Consider the following 21,283-nt stretch of genomic DNA (forward strand, 5'->3'; position numbering starts at 1 on the left):
AAACTTGCCTTGCCTGAATAGTTGGGCTATAACTTTGGGTTGTAGGAAAAGGCTTGCTGCAAGAATGCAGATCATGCACAGATGTGTCTGGTTTAATTTCACGATTGGTGCAATTTTACCCAAAAATGATCTTTTCTGGTTTAAATCAAGTTTTGTATTGCTGGGACCCAAAAAGCAGTTGCTATGTATTCTGATTTCAAGACTAATTTTCCTACAGTAGGAGGTATTAATGCAATGAAGATGCTGGGCACAACATATTCATTAAATATCATTCAATGCAACACAATACAAAAATGCAAAACCACATGGCAAATATTTCTACTCGGAACTATTTTACAGATACCTCAGACATAACTAAAAATGAGAGGAAGTATTTCTTTGTTCAAAGATCATTTAAAGTACTAATGTCTTTTCTGAAAAGCTACAGAAGGATCCTATTATGGTCATTTGACAAAATATTCATTGCCCCAGTCTGAAAGATTTTTTTAAAGAAAAGTTACTTTGTGTCATTGGTATTAAAACATATGTAATTCATACATGGTGCACTCTGATTTACACGAGATTCTTTGACATGCCTCACATTGTGTAAATAGCCTACACAATTCAATTGTTGGTGTCAGATCATGGATCTAAATCATGCAACAGTTATAAAACTATTAATATACTCTCTCTTTCTTCTCTCTTTGGCTTGGCTTCGCAGACGAAGATTTATGGAGGGGTAAATGTCCACGTCAGCTGCAGGCTCGTTTGTGGCTGACAAGTCCGATGCGGGACAGGCAGACACGGTTGCAGGGGAAAATAAACAAACTGTGTTGGATCATGTTAATACCTTCTGGCAGCATTATCACAATAAATTCAATTAACTATCTTCAACACAACCACCATGGTACAATGACACCAGAATTTCCAATGTTTAACATACACACTGCATCGTATTTGCTTTGCGGATTTGCATAGGAGATCGAGATGGAAATTCCAACCATTTAGATTGACTTCCAAAGTAACTAGAACACAATTTTACTCCATATACATGTTTTACTCCACGGAGAGTTCCAAAATGCAACTAGTAGAAGAAATTAGAAACATAAAAACCAGGAAACTAAAACTGAAGATTAATCTCAAAAGAACCTAAGAAATTAGAGCAGGAGTAGGATATCTGGCCCATCGAGCCTGCTCTGCCTTTCAATAGGATCAAGGTTGATCTGGCCGTGAACTCAGCTCCACTTATTTAATTGTTTCCCATAACTTTTAATCCCTCTATTATTCAAAACTCTGTCTCAAGCATATTCAATGAGACTGTCTTTGCTGTTTCCTTGGGCATAGAATTCCACACACTCACTACATTCTGGCAGAAGCAGTTCTTCCTTATGTCGATCTTAAATATACTTTCCCGAATCTTGGGCTATGTCTCACCTGCTAGTAGAATTCTAGTCTCACCTGCTAGTAGAATTCTAGTCTCACCTGCTAGTAGAATTCTAGTCTCACCTGCTAGTAGAATTCCAAAGAGTCTTTTCCCTTACTACTCAATCTTTCCTCATGAGCTAACCCCTTCATATCCAGGATCTACCTGGTGAACCTCTTCTGTACCACCTGCAAAGCCAGTACATCCTTTCTCAAGTAAGAGCAGAAACGCATGTGGTACCTCCAAGGACAACCTCACTTGTACCCTGCAGTTACAGCAGAACCCCATTTACTTTTCTTGCTTACATGCTGCCCCTGCAAACTAACTTTTTGCAATTCATGCACAAGTCTCCCAGGTGTTTCTGTGCAACACCATGCTGCAATTCTTCACTATTTAATTAATTATCCAATCCACTTCCTCCACCCACCCCCCCCCCCCCCCCCGCAAAGGGCGAGACCTCGCTTTTACTCATGTTGTACGTCTTTTAAAAACCCTTGGCTAATCATTTAACCTATCTATATTTCTCTACAGACTCCCCATGCCCCCTCCACAATTTGAGTTTTACTCGATTTAGTGTCATCAGGAAACTTAAGATTTGCTACACTTGGTTCCCCCTCCAAATCACCTCCTTTACACATTACTCACACTGATAATTAATAGACAGCAAAATCCCTATTTTCCAGAATTCAAGCAACTGGGAGTCTCTGGGTAAAAAATACCAACGTTTAAAATTGCCACCCTTAGCAGTCAGTTTGCCAATCAAGCAATCTTGAGTAACTGTAAGATTCACTTATCCAGCATCTACCAAACCCCATAGGTGTTGGATATTGGGGCTTTTACAGTATTAAATTGGTTGGGATAGGGGATAGTGATTGCGACCAGACTAGGGTTTGAATCCTGTGCTGTAAGGAGTTTGTATGTTCTCCCTGTGTCTGTGTGGGTTTTCTCCAGGAGCTTTGGTTTGCTCCTGCTTTTCAAAACATACTGGGGGAAAATGGGGTGTAAATTGGACGGCATGGACTCGTGGGCCAAAATGGCCTGTATATCTAAATTTTTTTAAATTAAACAAATATATATTCTTGGCATGGGAGAATGAGTAAAAGCTTCAAACAGGCCTAAATTAGTTAAATATACTTTAGTGAAATTCTTAGATAGGGTCCAAGATGGGCAACATTGGGCTCAGTAATGCCTTATTCTTCAGTAGGAATAGAGCCCATGAAATCCATCGTGGCCACTTGCACAATGGTGGGACTATCCGCATGACAGAAGTGAATTTCTGCCAGAAAGATTTAGAGTAGGACATTGATAACATCCATTGTATGTAACACTGATTTAAGATTAGAATGTGCATTTTTGCGATCAATGATTCACCTGGTGTCTTCTCTTAAACACATGTAATGTGCAACTCAAACAATTCCCCCCTTTAATGTGAGGCAAAAAAATCACAGTTACATTTGTCATTTTCCTTGGCAGTCTGTAGTCTTTTCTGGAGTTGATTCATGTATTAAAATTCCAACCGAGACGATAGGTGGATGCTGAAGGAAAACTGTTCAACTTATTGTTTGTCCCAGCTACAGATCCGGATTGATTGGTGGTCGGTGAGTGATAGGTGAGCACTGAAACGAGCAGCACCTGAGGTCACTGGTGAGTCAGAGTTAGATCCAGGCATTGACCTGCAGTACTTGGTGAAGCTGGTGGGACAGAGTTAGGTTCCAGGCATTGTCCCCCAGTGCTATCTACTATCACTGCCTTCTCAACATTTGTTTGGACAAATGCCTCGCCGGACTTTTGAAAAATGCAACCTTCCTCACTTCCTTGTCCTCCACTAGCATGGCACTGCAAAGCCACAGTGCCCATTTTCTGTCTTTTTGTAATATTTTTTCTATTTACCTTGGCATCTTCTGGTATATCTGTTCAACATTTTGAGTATCTTCCCTTCCTCAAAAAGCCACGATAAAACTATCCAACTGTTTCTTCATTTAATGGAAAAGTCCGCAATTTTAGCCACGAGCACAATGTCTTAACAAAACACACCTTACTTTGCCAGCATTCCAAGATCTTAAGAAATATGAATATGTGGGCCATTCAGCCCTTCAGGTCACTCCACCATTCATGTCTGATCTAATACTCCTCAAATTCACTTTCTTACCTTTCCCCATCACCCCTGGCTTCTCTTAATTCAATGTACCCATCTCCATCCCTTAATCCACTCTCCTTAGCACTCTTCCCATACAAGTACAAGAGACACAATTCCTGTCATTCTAACACTTCCTTTTCCAAACATTCCATCAGGTGAAAAGTGATATCCTTGTATGACTTTCCATTTAACACAGTTAAATGGACAAAGTTCAGGGTAATATCTCTGCTGAAGGCTGTCGGGGCAGAGAGGAGGGTGGGTACTGCGAGAGATGGAATGCAAATCCAGTTTAAGTCATCACTCCAGTTTCCTGTCACAATCTCCACCTCATTTCCAACAATGCCTTTATCTTTCACATCCAAATAAGTTCCAGTGAAGCTCAATATCAATTGAAGTTATACCATCTCATCTTCCAAACAAGCAGGTTGTTATTTCTGATTGAAAACAAGAGTTGAATTGAAATTCTGTTTGAATAATTATAATTATTCCAATATTCCCATTTACACCTTCTCTTGACACATACTTTAAATCCTTTTTATTTGTACCTGAATTCAACTCTTTTGCACTGCCAATAATTTTATCATTAAGTCTCTACCTAACATCAACCCTATCGCCAAACCTTGCATTTTCTCCTCACCTGCCACTCTATCCCTGCTGTAAGCCAGTTTCATCTCTTACATTCTCCAATGCTGATCAAACATCATTCACTGTTTTTTGCTCCACAGTGTCATTTGACCTGCAGAGCATCCTGAGCATAAAAAAACCTGCCCTCACTGCCTCCAGCCAAGTAAGTACAAGTGACATTTGTCTGATTGGAGAAGGGAGGTAGTTGGGTGGGGGTGCGATTGGGATGCATTTCTAGAAAGTGGTCCACGTTGCCATTTTCTATAATGCAAAGCTGTGTCATCCGCACATATCAAGAGAAGCAAGTTGAGCTGAGTTAGTCACTCCCCCACCCCAACATAAACTCTGTGAGTATGCATATTTTTGGGGCGTGATTTATGTCTGCAACTGAAACAGACATAACATGAGGCTCCCTTTAAGAAGTGCTACACAGGCAGTTTTAACTAATGCCAACTCCAAACTACCAAAGTGGGAAGGTATCATGATGTTGGCACGCTAAACTCAGTGGGCCAGTTTAATTACATAACACAACTACACATTTTCAGGGACTCAATTTTTCAGGGAGCATGTGGAGTGGGTGATTTCAAGGTAATGGTAAAGGTTCCTTTATTGCCATGTAATTCTACATTTAGAATGTAACATACATGAAATTCTTTAACTTTGTCCACCGTAAGGAAGACAGAGTCGTCACTTTGTCCAGTGCCCCTCACAGAAATGAGGCCCTAGTGAGGAATGAACCGGGATTCCACTGGGATCATTTTAAAACTTTACATTTGCAGCATTGCGCTTTATTCACTGGGAGTGCCAATTGTGAATTTAGTCTAAATTCTCAATGATAGATGGAAAATTTGTTTTTCTATCCATTATAGGTCTCCAAACTCAAATGTCTGTTATACATCTGTAAACCTTGACAACAGTTGCTGACAGTCTCTGCAGGGAATATAAAAGACAAGTCTGATCTTGTCCTTAGTCAGATTCACAAACAATTGTTCCAACAGAGATCCCTCCACACCAAATGTTAATCGCACCTGTCCTCGGTCCAAAATTACTAAGGCCAAACATCACAGTGTACACTCTGCCTTGGTTTGGGACAGTCATCACTGTTTAATGTCAATTAACCATTCAGGGAACACTGAATATACCCTGCTGCACCTCCCTCTGCAACTAATCCTTGACTTCTTCTTTTGAAGACAATAGTCAGTGCGGATTGGAGACAACATCTCCTCCTCAATGACAATCAACTCAGGAGCACCTCAAGAATGTGTGGTTAGCCCACTGCTGTACTCTCTTTACACACAATTGTGTGGCTTGACACAATTCAAATGCCATCTGATGACACCATTATTGTTGACGGAATCACAGATGGCACAAGGAAGCACACAGGAGTGAAATAGATCAGAGAGTTAGTGGTTTCACAACAACAATCTTGCACTCAATGTCAGTCAAACAAAGGAAATGGTTGTCAACTTCAGGAAGGGGAAGCCAGGAGAACACAAACCAGCCCTCATAAAGGGATTAGCAGTGGAGAGAGCAAGAAGCTTCAGATTTCTGGGTGTCAAGATCTCTGAAGATCTACCTGGGACCATCATGCCAATGTAATCATGCCAGCAGCTATATTTCATTAAGAGTTTGAGGAGATTTAGTATGTCACCACAGTCTCTTTCAAATTTCTATAGGTGTATTGTGGAGAGATTCCAACTGCAGTGAAGGTACCAATGCACAGGACAGGAACAAGTTACAAAGGGTTGTAAACTTGGCCAATGCCATCATGGGCATTAGTCTTCACTCCATTAATGACATTTTTAAGAGGCAGTTCCTCAAGAAAGCAGCCTCTATCATCAAGGACCCTCACCACCCAGGCCATGCCCTTTTCTCAGTCTTGTACCTCATCAGGGAAGAGGTACAGGAGCCTGAAGACACACACAAAAACAACTTCTTTCTCTCTGCTATCAGATTTCTGAATGGACAATAAAGCCAAGGGCACTACCTTACTCTCTTTTTTGCACTTAGGGTATTTAAAAAAATAATCTTGTATTTACGCAATTGTAATTTTATAGTAATTTTGCACTTTGTTCTGCTCCATACTGCGGCCGCAAAAGAACAAATTTCATGACACATGTTCACGACAATAAACCTAATTCTGATTCTGACATGAAATTGTAAAAGAAATGCAGAGAACAAATGGACTGCAGCATCACCAGTGCTGGGTTAATGGCACTCTTTTATTTGTATAAAAGGCCAATGTCAACTGATCTTGACTGTGGCACCATACCATTACCAGTGATATATTTTATTCTACTTCTAGCAATTCAAAGAAAGTTTGAGAGTCCAATGCATTTTGAACAGACTCCAACTGATGATGACATTTAGATCTACAATTATCTTCAACCTGTCACCCAGCTCAAATGCAAGGGATACAATTATAATTCTTCCCCTAAGTAAATGCCTAATAAGTCACAAAGCTAATGGGCACTTACTTAACCTTCACACAAAGCTGTTCTGTCAGGTGCAAGAGCAGAAAGCAAAGGACACTACTCTACAAGGAGGGAGGGGAAGTACATACGCACATGGATCATCCAAGTCATTCTCCTGTGCCTCCCAGTGGTCATTTAATCAAAGGGAAGATGCCAGGGAATAGGCTACCTACCTTTATAAGCAAACTGCACCTTGTGCCCCTGTAAATGGGCAATTTCATCTGCATTAGGAACGTTCTGTAAAATGTTACCATTCTGACACCTTGAGTGCAGGTATAAGCATGAAACAATCCTTTTTCTGCTTGACTGCTGCTTGATTTACACACACATTCAGAGGTTCATTCTGCAAAGTGGCACATATGCAAAAGGTGGAAGACCGGACATAATTCAAATACCAGGTGTACAGCGCAATCCTAGCTTCAGAAAACCCAGAGTACGTTGACAGTTTTGCTACCTGTGCAAGAGCATCAATTTATTTGCCAGTGCAGACAAACTGATGCAGGGCCATGGATGAAGTCAGACTCGCATTAGTAGCATTGGAGGAAGTTTCAAGGCACATTTCAAAATGAGAGTTTTAGATGGCTGATTATTCGTGGGATTAGGTGTCGACTTGGCTCGGGTCTGGCTGCACTGCAAGATCGAGTCAGAGTGTGGACTGGCTTGTTCATATATAAAATACAAAGCAAGTCTCAAAAAACAAGTTCTCTTCTTGCCCACGTTTCGAAGTCCATTTCTTACTCCTTTCCCTCCTTCTCAACACATGCCCAGAAACAGCAACATTTTTCCATTCTGCACGAAAACAAAACGTCATTATATCTTCCCGTTATTACCAAGCTGAGTACAAATCTTTTCTCAGCACAGGTTTCTATCAATGGCTATTAGCATTTAAAATCCTTTATTTTCAAAAGCTATCTGCAGACAACATTTGACAATTCTTTGCTGTATTCTTTCCTTGACAGCAATACTAACACCCGCACAAGTATGTCATTATAAATAAATAAAGGCAGCCCCATAGGGAATAATTTAATGGAAATCAATGTTGAACAAAATGCAGTAACTTGACAAAAAGCTCCATTGCACCAATTGTGTAAAAGGCCATCTGACAGGCAGGTAAACTAGGACAAGTGGGAAGAATAAACAGGGAGGAAACTGCATTCAATAAGACACAATTACCTGTCTTTGTCTCAGTGACCAATGAATTGTTAAGTCGTTCTGTACACATCTAAAACTGTATGTGGGGTAAAACAGTTTGGTAGGTGGAGAAAACCTTCTGCAAATTCGCAAGTGATTCACTGATGTGTAGGCACAAGTTCAATCATGGTTGGAGGGTGCAAGGATGGGCACCCACTGTTCTTCTGAGAAATGATCTGAATGATGGGTCATTGTGGCTAATATGCTTGAAGAAGAAACAATGGCCCCATGCCAAGTCTGCAGCCGCAAGTTCAGCTCATACAGCATTTGAGACATAGATCTTAGTTCAAGGAAACTGTTGCTGTTACAGGGATTCCAAGCTGCATAAATGTGGGAAATAGCCAAGAACTCCCTGCAATTTAACTCACATTTCTTTTCTTTTAAAAATATTTTTATTGATTTTAATCAAGAACTTATACAAACAAAAAAAGGGTACAGTTCAATAAGATGATATGGACAGTTACACAAACTAAATAAGATATTCGTTATATCACTAACATACACAAATTGTAAATCATATCTAAAATTCATATTCTAAATAGCATATATCTTTTTTAGAAAAAAACCTCTAATAATATAAAAAATAAGGAAATAAAATAGTAAAGGAAAAAAACCCAAACCCTTTACTTAACCACGTTGTCACATGCTATATATGACGTATTAAAAGAAAGACAAAGGTTAAAAACAAAGGAACATACAAAAGATTTAATTATATTGGAGTAAAATTATAAAGTAAGATAGTGAGTCATAAATGATCCCCATGACTTCTGGAATCTTATATCTGAATTATTAATTGAATAACAAATCTTTTCCATGTTCTAACATGATGTCACTGCGGTGGAACACAGTAGTGCAGGTGTGACCTCACCAAACTGTACAGGCTGGCCCACCTCCATCCCTGTAACTCCTCCCCATAGATTTTCCCAATAAAGGCTGATAGCCCTAATCTCCTCCTTCCAACCCAGCCTTGAATCTGGGCCAGCAGCATGTAGAGACACGTCTAATATTTCTGGATATTAAAGTCTTTAATCACTCGCTTCATGTTTGCTTGTGGTTATTGATCACACTACAGTCACGCAACCACTGATCATGAGTAAGTGGGCAGCATCCTTCCATTTAAGTAAAATCACACGCCTCACCAAAAGAGAGGGAAAAGAAATAACATGACTCTGAACCAGAGATAAAGAAGAATCATTCCCACCTGTTGTACCGAAGAGGGCCGCCAAAGGATTTGGTGTTAAATCTCTATTGAAATTTTTGATGAAGTATGGAAAACCTCTCTCTGGTATTTTTTCTAGACTAGGACAAGTCCAGAACATATGAATAAAATAAAAGCGAGACAATTTAGCCTGAGACAAATGTGCTCTATGAACCACTTTGAAGAGTTAATTGTCTATTAACTCCCATTTCAAGAACAGGTTTTTATTGAATGTTCTGAACTGGCAGTCTCCACAACTGACAGCACAATAGAAGTGGAGAGAGTTTAGGTCACCTCGAGAATCAGGTGCGAAATATAATAAAGGTGAGAAAAGATATTTTTTCTGATATTAAAATCAAAAGCAGCTTGGTGACAGTATCTGGTAAGAGAGTGTTACTGCAGGCAGACTGAAAGATCTGCCAATCCTCTTGAGGATATGAAGGGCTGAAATAAACAGAGAACAACTTCAGTCTGAAGGAGTTTTCACTAGCCTAAGCAGTAGTGAAGGATGGTTTTGAGGAGAGCTGAATTCATAGCCCAAGGACCACTTCCAAGCACTACTTACAAGAATTTCATTTTAACCATTCATAACCAGATGCTGAGACTACAATCTCGTCTAAAAACACAAATGCCATGTTTCTTGTTACTGACTCAATGCCTTCCTCCTATTCCAGTCAGTGACCCACTCATCCGGCCGCTCCCTTACTCCTCCGCATATCCCTCATTTTTCCAACCTTGCACCCTGACTTGTTCACACAGTATCCCCTCGCTCTTCATTCAACATTCAAACTTCTCTGTCCACTGCCCCCTCGCTCCTCCACATTCCTCACCCACTCCCTCCTCAAAGCCATCACACTGCTGGCCTGGTGCCTCCTCGTGGCTGTTTGTTCCCACCACCACGGGCACTGTATGCTCACTGCTGCTACGCTCTGATGTATTACATCCTTACATACAACATGGGAGTTGAACCCTGATCCCAATCACTGGTGCTGTAACAGGGTTGCACTAACCGTTCAAGCATCTTAATTAAAATGCTTGTCTGCCTTTGGCTTAAACCTTGAAGAAGGGCTCAGGCCAAAACATTGGTTATACATCTTTACCTCCTATGGCAGCTGCGAGTTCCTCCAGTATTTCTGGGCGTTTTTACTACAATCTCAGGATCTGCAGATTTTTGTGTTTCACTCCATTTCTACCATGCTTTGTGTACAAGCATTTGAACATCCCTCTGATTAGTGAAGAGAAAGTTTTCTTTTTATTTGAACTGTCCAATCTCAAGCCAACAACTTGGAGGACACCGCGGAGCATTTGTTTTTTTAAAACTTTTTTTATTCGTTGAAAATACAGATAGTAAATAACATACAACAATGAACCATAAACATGAACATTATATTTTATATATATAAAAAAAGAAAAGAAAGAAACCCCTCCCGCCTTCAGCCAACTCTCCTAAGGAGAGCCATAAAGAAAAGAAAAAAAATATTAAGAAAAGATTAAACATACATATTAAGATCTAATCAATGTAAATCAAAATGTAAATATTCTGAATATAACAACCACTTATTAATAAAGAAACTATAGTTATCATGCAAAACATATGTAATTTTTTCCATTATTAAACAATATTTTATCTCATTATGCCATCTATTAATATCAATAATATTCGTATCTTTCCACGTACTAGCAATACATTTTTTCACTACAGATAAAGCTAAATATACAAAAGCAAGTTGAAATTTATCTAATCCCAAACCTTTCAGAGGTTTCAAACTACCCAATAAAAATACTGTTGGATCTAAAGGTATTTTAATCTTATACAGGTATTCTAGAAACAATTGAATTTTCTTCCAAGAAGATTGTATATATATACATGACCAAACCGCATAGAAAAAAGTTCCAACAGAGTTACCACATCTAAAACATAAATCTGATTCATGAAAACCATACTTTTTCAGTTTTTCAGGTGTTAAGTATAATTGATGTAAAAAATTATAATTAATCATTGCATAACGTGCATTTATCAGTCTAGTTACACTATCATAACAAATATCTGACCAATCATCCTCGGAAAAAATAAAACCAATTTCCGCTTCCCATTTACCTTTAGATTTATCCCAACCCTTTTTATCCATACCATCCTGTAATATTTGATGCATAAATGAAATATAACCCTTCTCTGGTACCTTCATAAGAAAAGTCTCAAATTTAGTCATTTCAGGTAAAATCATATCTCTACCAAACACATGTTTTACCAAAGATCGAATCTGATAATAAAGAAACAAAGAGTTTTTATCAATACCATAACTGTCCCTCATCTAATCAAAAGATAAAAATTTACCTTCTTTAAAACAATCTCCCATATTTTTCACACCTTTAAATCTCCAATGTAATAAACTTCAATTATGTATTGAGAAAGAAATGTTGATTATTATACAATTAAATCAAAGCCGATAATTCACTCCTAGAACCTATCATTTTCTTTTTCTTTGTCCATAACTTCATTAAATGTTTTAATATAGGCACATTATGTTGCTGTAACAAATTTACATTTCATCTAAACAAAAATTGATGTATTTCAAATTCAGAAATATTTGCCATCTCAATTTTGGCCCAACTAGGGGGCCATTCCAAATCCATCAATGAACTAATAAATTTAAGTTGGGCTGCTTCATAATAATTTTGAAAATGTGCTAAACGTAGTCCCCCTAATTCATATTTCCAAGTTAATTTATTCAATGCTACTCTTGAAAATTTACCTCTCCACAAAAACTCCCTAACCATTTTATTCAAATCTCAAAAAAAAAATGTTATCAAGTAAATACAGAATAGATTGAAACAAATATTGCATACGTGGAAAAATATTCATCTTAATTGTATTTATCCTACCCAATAAATTAATAGGTAAATCTTTCCATTTAATCAAATCAGTTTTAATTTTTTTATTAACAGAACATAATTTAATTTATATAAAGATTGATAATTAACATTCAAAATTAGACCCAAATACTTAATTTGATCCGTTCACTTCAAATTAAGAATATTCTTATAAGCTGAATAATCTCCTTCACTTACTGGTAATATTTCACTTTTTTCCTAATTAACTTTATATCCAGAAAGACATCCATATTGTATCAGACACTCCTTCAAGTGCAAAAGTGATTGAGCTGGATTTGTTAGATACGCCAATACATCATTGGCAAATAAATTAATTTTATATTCCTCATCTAAAACTTTCATACCTTGTATCTTTGTATTTTGTCGTATCAGCTGTGCCAAAGGTTCGATCACTAACTCAAACAAAGCTGGTGATAAAGGACAACCTTGACAAGTGGATTAAGTCAATTTAAACGGTTCTGAAACCAAACCATTCGTCAATATTCTAGCTATTGGTTTACTATATAAAACCTTAATCCAACCAATGAAAAAAGGGCCAAACTTGAATTTCTCCAGAACTTTAAACAAAAAAATTCCACTCTATCAAATGCTTTTTTGGCATCTAAAGATATCACCATCGGATGGTCTGAAGATTGTCGAAATTCATTAATTAAACTCATCACATGCAAAATATTATCTGAGGCATATCTATTCTTTATGAAATCTGTCTGATCCATATGAATCAACTTTGGTAAAAATTTAGCCAATCAATTCGCTAAAATTTTAGCTATTATTTTATAATCTACGTTTAACAACAAAATTGGTCTATATGAGGATACTTTCAAAGGATCTCTATCTTTTTTTGGGATTACTGTAATTAAAGCACTAGAACAAGACTCAGGTAGTTCATAGTGTTCTCCAACTTGACATAATACATTTCCAAACACTGTAGAAAAATCATCATAAAAAATTTTATAAAATTCGACCGAAAATCCATCGTCACCAGGCAATTTACCGTTCGGCATTTCCGTCATAGCCATTTTAATTTCCGAGTCAGTAAATGGTACTTCCAACTCCTGTATATCTGCATCCTCTAATGTCGGTAAATTCAACTGTGATAAAAAAAATCAATCGATCCATTTTCTTGTTTTCCATCAGATGTATATAGCTTTTTATAAAATGAACAAAATTCATCATTAATCTCATGAAGTTTATAAGTGATAAGCGAGTTCCGTCTAACAGCATTAACACCGCGGAGCATTTGTGTAGCAGAGATGATCACTGCATTTAGTGGGATTCCATGAAGGCAAATGCTCCAAATCACTCCGAAAATGTACATGAAAACTCTGTGTCTTTTATAACCTGGTTGTTTGCATCTTCCCCTCAGAGGGAGAATATTTCCCACTCCTCCAGCAAGTTAGACACTGTTCCTTCCCGGCAATCTCCAGGGACCATTGTACTGCAGCATCTGTTTCATCTGTTTTGGGAATTGTTCGACTACACAGGGAGGTACAGTGAAGCAACTGAGAGTGCTGTTGGATCATAGCTTCAACAACTTCCATTTATTGTCAGGTGCACAAAATCTTTTTTCCTTTGTGGCCCTATGAAGGCACACACAGAGATGCCACTAGCCTAGTGCCACTATCGAGTCAAGAAATAGAAACAAAAGAACATCCATTCTGAGACATTGTGTTCCTGGATCCTGCCATCTCTTCCAATGCTGCCTCCTCCTGCATTTCCATACCCTCTCAGCCTCCTGATCTGTCCAGGAGAGAACTGAGCTCGAGGCATCTATGACACCAACCTTAGCCCTGATTCCAAACCCCCTAAGCGATTAAGAAGCTGTCAGTGCCCGAGACCCTTCAGAAGCTCTAGTCACCATGGGTGCCCCGAGAATCTTGATCTCGACATCTGGTTCCCATGAGCCAGTCTCCAGCATCCCACAGAGCCAATCTGGTGAAAGGCATTTGCCCTCACTTGCCCATTGTTGTGGTGTCCTTCTCAGTGAGATGGAGGTGTGAGTGTTCTCTTGTGCTGGTATTCTGCTCCAGCCTGCTGCTTCCCAGAGCCCACAAACTTCATGTTCCAGGGTACCAAACATGGGCTCCATCATATTAGGCATGGGTCAAAATATCTTTGAAGGATAAAACACTGCCAGCTCCATTATACAGGCAAATTTAAAAGTACAGGGCCATCAGGCAGGAATGACCAGGTAATGGGATCCTGCAGAGGAGCACCAAAAGACCTCATCTCTGCACCCCTGTTCTTCCTGCCATTAAAAGCAGCACTACTATCTTGATCCTGCCCTTTGGTGCTGTCCCAGTGGAATTCTCCCAATGAATCCCACCAAGTGCCCCAGTTTCCTCCCATGTCTCAAAGACATGGATTTGTAGGTTGTTAGCCACTGTAAATTGTCCCTTGTGTCCAAGTGTGTGATAGAATCTGGGGGCAATTGATGGGATGTGAGAAATAAAGCCAGATTTGAGTAAATGGGTGCTTGTTAGTAGAATGGACTGGATGGGCTGAAAGGCCTGCCCATGCTAGAATAGGGGAGAGGATAATATAGCAGTGGAGAAAGACTACAAACTCACAGCTTCAGCTACCACTGTTTAATCCACACCGTAATGGTCAAAATGTGTAATTCTTTGACTAACCTCATTAGGTCAGTGTTGCATTTGGTTCTCGCGAGTGTCGGAAGTGACTCAAGTTGGTTTTACTTTCAGTGGCCAGCTTTGTTGTTGCGTGCATGTGCGGTTCCAAGAGCGTGCACAGTGCATTCGGATGTTGTAGTGCCAGTTGGAGCACATGCAGTGGAGCAGAGTGTGAATCAGGAATTTAGATAGAATATTAAAAACATGGCACTGACATAAAGAGTGAGTGAAACAGTCATAAGTTTAGTCGACATGATTGTACATGTCACTGGATGTTATTTATGGATATTTCATTTCAACGTTAAAGAAGATAATTTCAAGTGTGTATGTTAAAATAAAGGATTAAAATACATCTTCTGGACTTGTATTGAAACTAATGGAAAACATGTCACTAACAAGTGTCTCACTTAGCCTTCAGGTGACTATTTATTGGATCGAAGTCGCTATACAGACCTTCTGTGCGTGATCTCCTGCGCCTGCACGGTTTCCCTCCTGCACCCAGTTAAACAGAGTGATCGGTTTTTATGTTGTAAGTGCATAGGTGAACGGAAGATCAGGGAACATGAGCATCATCAATTGGGAGCTTGATGGTTGGCACAGACTCAAGAGGGCCAAAGGGACCATTTCTATGCTATCTGACGATAATTCTAATCACAGAAACAGACTGGATTCTGTCAAGTGGCATTCCAAGCCTCTAGCCCAAATGTCAACCTGTTTCTGGCCATCAGCCGTACGTGGTGCATCATGGTTTCAGGGATTATACCCGACTATTTTTTTTTAAGTAACGTTATCATCAAATGGGCGAATCTTAAAATGTTCAAGTGACCACCTTGAAATATTTTGTCTAAATGTTCATGTATGTATGAACTCTTATACCAATTATATCTCATTAGGAAATTGTACATATTAACTATAGTTAAACCATGTCTGAATGTTTGCATCCAAGTACAGAAACTTACTCTCTGGACACACATTCCATAGACATCAACTATTAGAAACAGTCACTGGATTTGACTTCCCTGAAAAGTTTTGTCCAACTAAAATGCTAATTCCCATTTCAGCTAATCATTTATTGATGGCAACTGTGTAAAACAAAACATCTTCAAATTCACCATACCATCCTCAAGCAAACAAGCTAGATGACAAGTTTGACGTCAAGCTGAAAGCAAAGATGTGCACGAGGACTAAGCAGAATTTCAGTTACTGAGGTAAAATATCTATTGCTTGGTTTTGGCAGATACCCAACAATTATCAAGCTGTTCATTCTGAATTACAGTTATTATATGCACGTACAATACACAGTCCATTAACACTAAACTCAGAGACAAGGTCAGGGAAGTTGACTTGACAAGGACGGGAGCAAGGCTGAAATTGAGCAATTGGTCAAAAGTGAAGGTACTAAATCCAAGGCCACTTGAAGTTTTAATTTTTAAATTAAAAAATGTTGACATACTGCACAGCAACAGGCACGTCATGTCCATGAGCACGTGCTACCCAAATACACTAATTAACCTTTAAACCCAGTACATTTTTGGTGTGGGTACGAATGCCATGCCACATACCAGGACTATAAGGTCGTTCACAGCACACCAGCAACTCAGCCATTAAGGCACTTGAAACCACTGGACAAGCTTCCACAGAATGATGGAATTGTGCAGCCAAGGGAGCTGACAGATTTAAGAAACCAAATAATGAGAGGTCTAACATTTAAAATATACAAGATACACTTCAGCCTGAGGAGAGAAATTATGGCCTTCACATCCCATAAAATGCCTCCACCAACATCCCAGTGCCCAAGAGGGCAACAATAACAGGCCTCAATGAATACCACCCTGTGGCACTGACCTCCATGATTATGAAGTGCTTCAAGCAACTGGTGATGGAATGCAACAAAGCACACTTCCCAGAGATGCTGGACCCATTTAAATTCGCTGATAGAAGAAACTGTTCCACAGACGATGCTATAGCCTTGACCCTTCACTCTATCCTGACCTAGCTGGAGAATGACGCCTCATTGACTTCAGTTCGGCATTTAATACCATCATTCCCCAAAGGCTGGTGGAGAACCTGTCCTCGTTGGGACTCAACAACCCTCTCTCTAACTGGATTCAAAATGGAAAGAACAGAGACTGTCTGGATCAGTAGCAGAATGACATGCAGCGTAACACTGAGCACCGACGCACCTCAAGGCTGCCTGCTCAGCCTGCTCCTGTTCAGGTTACTGACCCACGACTGCATCATCAAATCCACCTCCAGTGTCATCAAGTTTGCAGATGACACAATAGTAGTTGGTCTCATCAGCATCAATGATGCGCCTCACTACAGAGGAGAAATAGAAGATCTCGTGATATGGTGTGAGAGTAACAAACTGAGTCTCAGCATGGACAAGACGAAGGAGATGATTATAGACTTCAGGAGGAACAGGAATGACCACGCTCCACGACACATCAACAAATCTGTAGTGCACCAAGTTCACTTAACTAGCTACCTATCCTGGACACACAACATCTCCTCTCCTCACTTGTCAGAAGGTACAACAGCACTTCCTGAGAAGACTGAAGTGGGCAAGGCAATTGGCCACCATTATGTCAGGAAGTCTATTGGGTGCATCCTGGCCGGCTGCATGGCAGTGTGGCATGGTTGCTGCAGAAAAATGGATTGGAGGTTAATCCACAGGCTGACAAAGATTCACCATCAGCAGAAATTGCCCAGCGTTCCTTACGGTCAGAGAAAGAGAAGCAAAAGAGAGTGCCCAAGAGTCACTGAGTGTCCATGCTCCTGTGGCTTCTGCAGCCATACAGACTTCAGTCCAAACCATTGGCGACCATACAGATTTCTAGATTTCAGAATTATTGTCAGAGTACATACAAATCTCAGATTCTTTTTTCCTGCGGGCAACGCAGAATTACTACTTATTGGTAGTGCAAAAAAATTGTACACAGCGTACACATGTAAACAAATAAAGAACTGTACGTAATGAATGCAAACAAACCAACGGTGCAATACATAAGAGCAGCAGAGAGGATCACTGGAAACTTCCTCACCCCCATCTATGTGATCTATGGGATCAATGTCTGAAGAGGGCGTGCAAAATCATTGAGGACCACTACTACCCCAAACACAGCATCTTTCAGCTACTCCCGTCAGGAAAGAGATACAGGAGAACTCGCGCAAGCACCACCAGGCTGAAGAACAACTTCTTCCCACAGGCAGTGAGAATGCTGAGTGACCAACTGGTCACATGAATGATCCGAGACTCTCATATTCACAAAACAATATTTATTTGTATATATGAATACTTGTCCTGCAGGTTTAGCTTGTCTGTACGTGTATTATGTCTGATTGTGTGTCTGCATGTTTTGCACCGAGGATCGGAGAATGCTGTTTCGTCAGATTGTACTCGTGCAATCAGATGACAATAAACTTGAATTAACTCGACTGTGAGATTGATAAATGGTATCGTGTCATCTTTGGTCCATTATAAAGGAAACTGAGTAAATTATTCCAGAATATTTACTCATATTCATTTTATATTTTTTATCTATGTGATTATTATGTGCTGTGCGAGAAGTATATTATGTGAATAAGTGTGTGCACCATGGTCCACAGAAATACTGTTTTGTTGGGTTGAATACGTCCAGACAGATGACAATAAACTCAAACTTCAAAAAATTTCCTCCATGGACATAATTACCAGTGGCTCATTTGATTCGCAGATGCAAGAAACAAGTTGAAAAGATGCTGCTCACGTCGCCATTGTCCTTCCTGCATAAAACAGGCAATGTAGAGTCGGCCCACAACATGAACACCAGTTTGTCAGTTGGAGCATGTCAAAATGCACAAGTAGGGCACAAAGTATGAGGGAGTTACATAGGAAAACAAATGCAGATGTTCAGCATCAAGAGCAATTTAAATTGTACTTAATCCATCTGCATCATTACTGGACCATTCTGATCCATTCAGAAACTATCGAAATGACCTCAGAGCTCATGTGAAAGAAGACCTTTGAAAATGTGACACTGTCAAATTTCTGCTGAGTTCACTGGAAATAAAAAGCAGCAGAAGTACAGAATGCAAGAAGTTAGTTTTATTCCTAATACAGTATCTCAGTTCTGAACCAGTAACAATGGTGTGGGATGGATGAGAGCAGTAGATTGCTTCTACACAGGGTACTCTGCTGGAGTCCTCAGCTCTGTAACAGAATTGCAATCACCTGATTTGCTGTGATTGCCCAATAGTCCTGCACTGAAGAATGCAAAAAGGTTAAGTGGAGCATTCAGGTGAGTTTTTAACAGGGTGGTAAGTGAACCCTTTTGTCACATTATTGATGTTTTAAAGGTCTAGTTATAGTACATAGAATGTATAAACCAGGCTTATTAACAGAAAACACAGCCATCATTTCATCTGATACAATAGTTGTAACATTTCAATTTAAATACAAACTTCTGGTGAAAATGGTTTGATTAGGTTTGATTGACAGCTTCTTTTTAAATTTAAGAGTTAGCTAAATTTGTTTGTACCCAGCTGTTTTCTGGAAATTAATTTTCAGCCCAGCTGGTTCTAATCAGAGAGCCCATTCGAGCCGTTAAGAAAAATGACATAAAAAAGAGAAATGCTCCATCTGAACACATAGTTATAACTATTAGTTATTTCCCACACAGTACTTTAGGAGATAGCTGTACTACAGTTATCATTCACTTATTTATTTAAAAGTATTAACAGCATATCTTGACCATTAAAACACATGTTATTCTGACATTGTCCGGTGAAGGGAGGTCAACTGAGGGGAAATCACATTAACCATTAAGCTGTAAAGTGTTGGTTCATTATTTGGCCAACTATGTGATATTTGACTGGATATCAGGGAGCAGAGCAGAACTCAAAAAAGATCCTGAAGCAAAAAACAACAGAGAAATTTAGCAATCCTTCCTAAACAAGTACATAACTGCTCTTCAAACACATTTGGCTTTGCATCCATGACCTTTTGGAGTGAAATATTACATCGTGTTTTATCCCCCTACTGGTCACCAGTAGTTCAAATTCTTCAGATGATGACCTGGAGTCATCACGAATCACTGGCAGGCTATCAGCTATCCCTGCAACTTGCAAATTGCAAGCAAGTTGCATATGGAAGTTCACTAAGTGCTGTAGGAGGTATCCTGGCCATTCGCAGGGCATGCACGTGCAGTCCTTCTCAAAGCAATGCAATGATTTCAAAAGCATTACTTATACTTTGGATGAATCATATGCTAAAATGTATTGAACAAAGAAGGTGGGTACATTCAGGCACAGGTAAACTTTTAATGGTACTGAAAATCATCTTAATTGCACAACTTCTGAAGGCCAACAATAATTAACTACGCAAGGCGTGTGAAGAAAGCAAATGCATTAATTTAAAAAAAACATTGTTTACCGGCAATTTCATTGATTGCTCTTGTTATTTCACTTCTTTAAACCTATTTATACTTCCCATTTTCAGCACCAGAATCAGGTTTATTGTCATGAATGTGTAATAAAACTTATTTTCTTGTGGCAGCAATATTGGCAAGAACAAGGTGCAAAAATTACTATGAATTACTATTTTGTAAATGCAAGATCTAAAAATAAATGACTAGTACAAAAAAAAGAGAAAATGTGAGGAATCTGATGGTTTTCTCTGCGTTATTTCAATCTGATTTATATTTTTGTCAATCTACTTCTTCCCTTGGACCCTCCATATCTTTAATAAGATTGGTGGAGAAACAGTACTGATGTTTGTTCTGTAAACGTGGACATTACCCCTCCATAAATCTTCGTCCGCGAAGCCAAGCCAAAGAAATGTATCCAGATTGAAAAAGATGCTGAATTAGGAGAAGTCTCTGCTGACAAACCCATGAAAAATCTGCAGGATGCTATTCAAAAACAAAATAACACAGTTCTTTCACCAAAGAAAATACAGCCCCATGCCCATCCCAGATACATTCTTCTACATTCAGAATGAGTTGCTCCCAGATTTGATTATCCATTCCATAAGACTTTAAAACAAACTAATCAAATTTTCAGTTCACACTTTCCTAATCTGAGAACATCAACCAAATTAACACAAACTCACTGAAACAATACCCTTTAGCTCAACCCTTCATCTCAATTACAACACTTGTGAATCTTGAAAAATATTTAGCAAGAGATCACGAGTTTTGATTTATACAATTCCCACTTAGGAGTGCCTGTCTGAAGTAAACATTGCTGATGTAAATTTCTTTGTGGTCCCCTTTTGAATCTGAATCTCCATTTCACTGCACTCTGGTGGAATCATCCTCATTTCTAATTCGCTCTAAAGAAAGCTCCTAGCTGAAAGTAAAAGATTGTATTATTATTGTGGTGAACTGCAGTACACTCATTAATCTGGTTCCGCCCCTTTCTGTGACTGTACCCATGGCTCCTCCCTCTTAACCCTGTATAAAGGCTCTAACACCATAACCCCTCCCAAGAGACACTGGATCACACACAGCACAAGGTGACCTTCAAGTTTATTGTAAATAAAAGGCTACAGTTTCGTAACTCTAGTCTTTTGAGTTATCGATAGTGCATAATTTTATTTACATTTTTTTCCAACGATGAAACAACTCTTGAAACCTGATAAACTGGAGATCGGACCCACAATCGCCAGAAGCTTCAGACTGCTTTGAACTCTGGCTGTGCTGCTTTGTGGTCTTTCTACAGAACTCCACCGGAGTCGTGGCTCCACCTACTCTT

At 39.2% G+C, this 21,283-nt stretch overlaps 1 protein-coding gene across 1 annotated transcript in view; it reads right to left on the reverse strand.

The window, feature by feature from the left end:
- The window catches only part of LOC138735929 (teashirt homolog 2), a 491,059-nt gene that overhangs the window by 426,258 nt on the left and 43,518 nt on the right, over positions 1-21,283 (reverse strand). The window lies entirely within an intron of this gene.

The sequence above is a fragment of the Narcine bancroftii genome, chromosome 6 (assembly GCF_036971445.1).
Source record: "Narcine bancroftii isolate sNarBan1 chromosome 6, sNarBan1.hap1, whole genome shotgun sequence".
Taxonomy (NCBI): Eukaryota; Metazoa; Chordata; class Chondrichthyes; order Torpediniformes; family Narcinidae; genus Narcine; species Narcine bancroftii.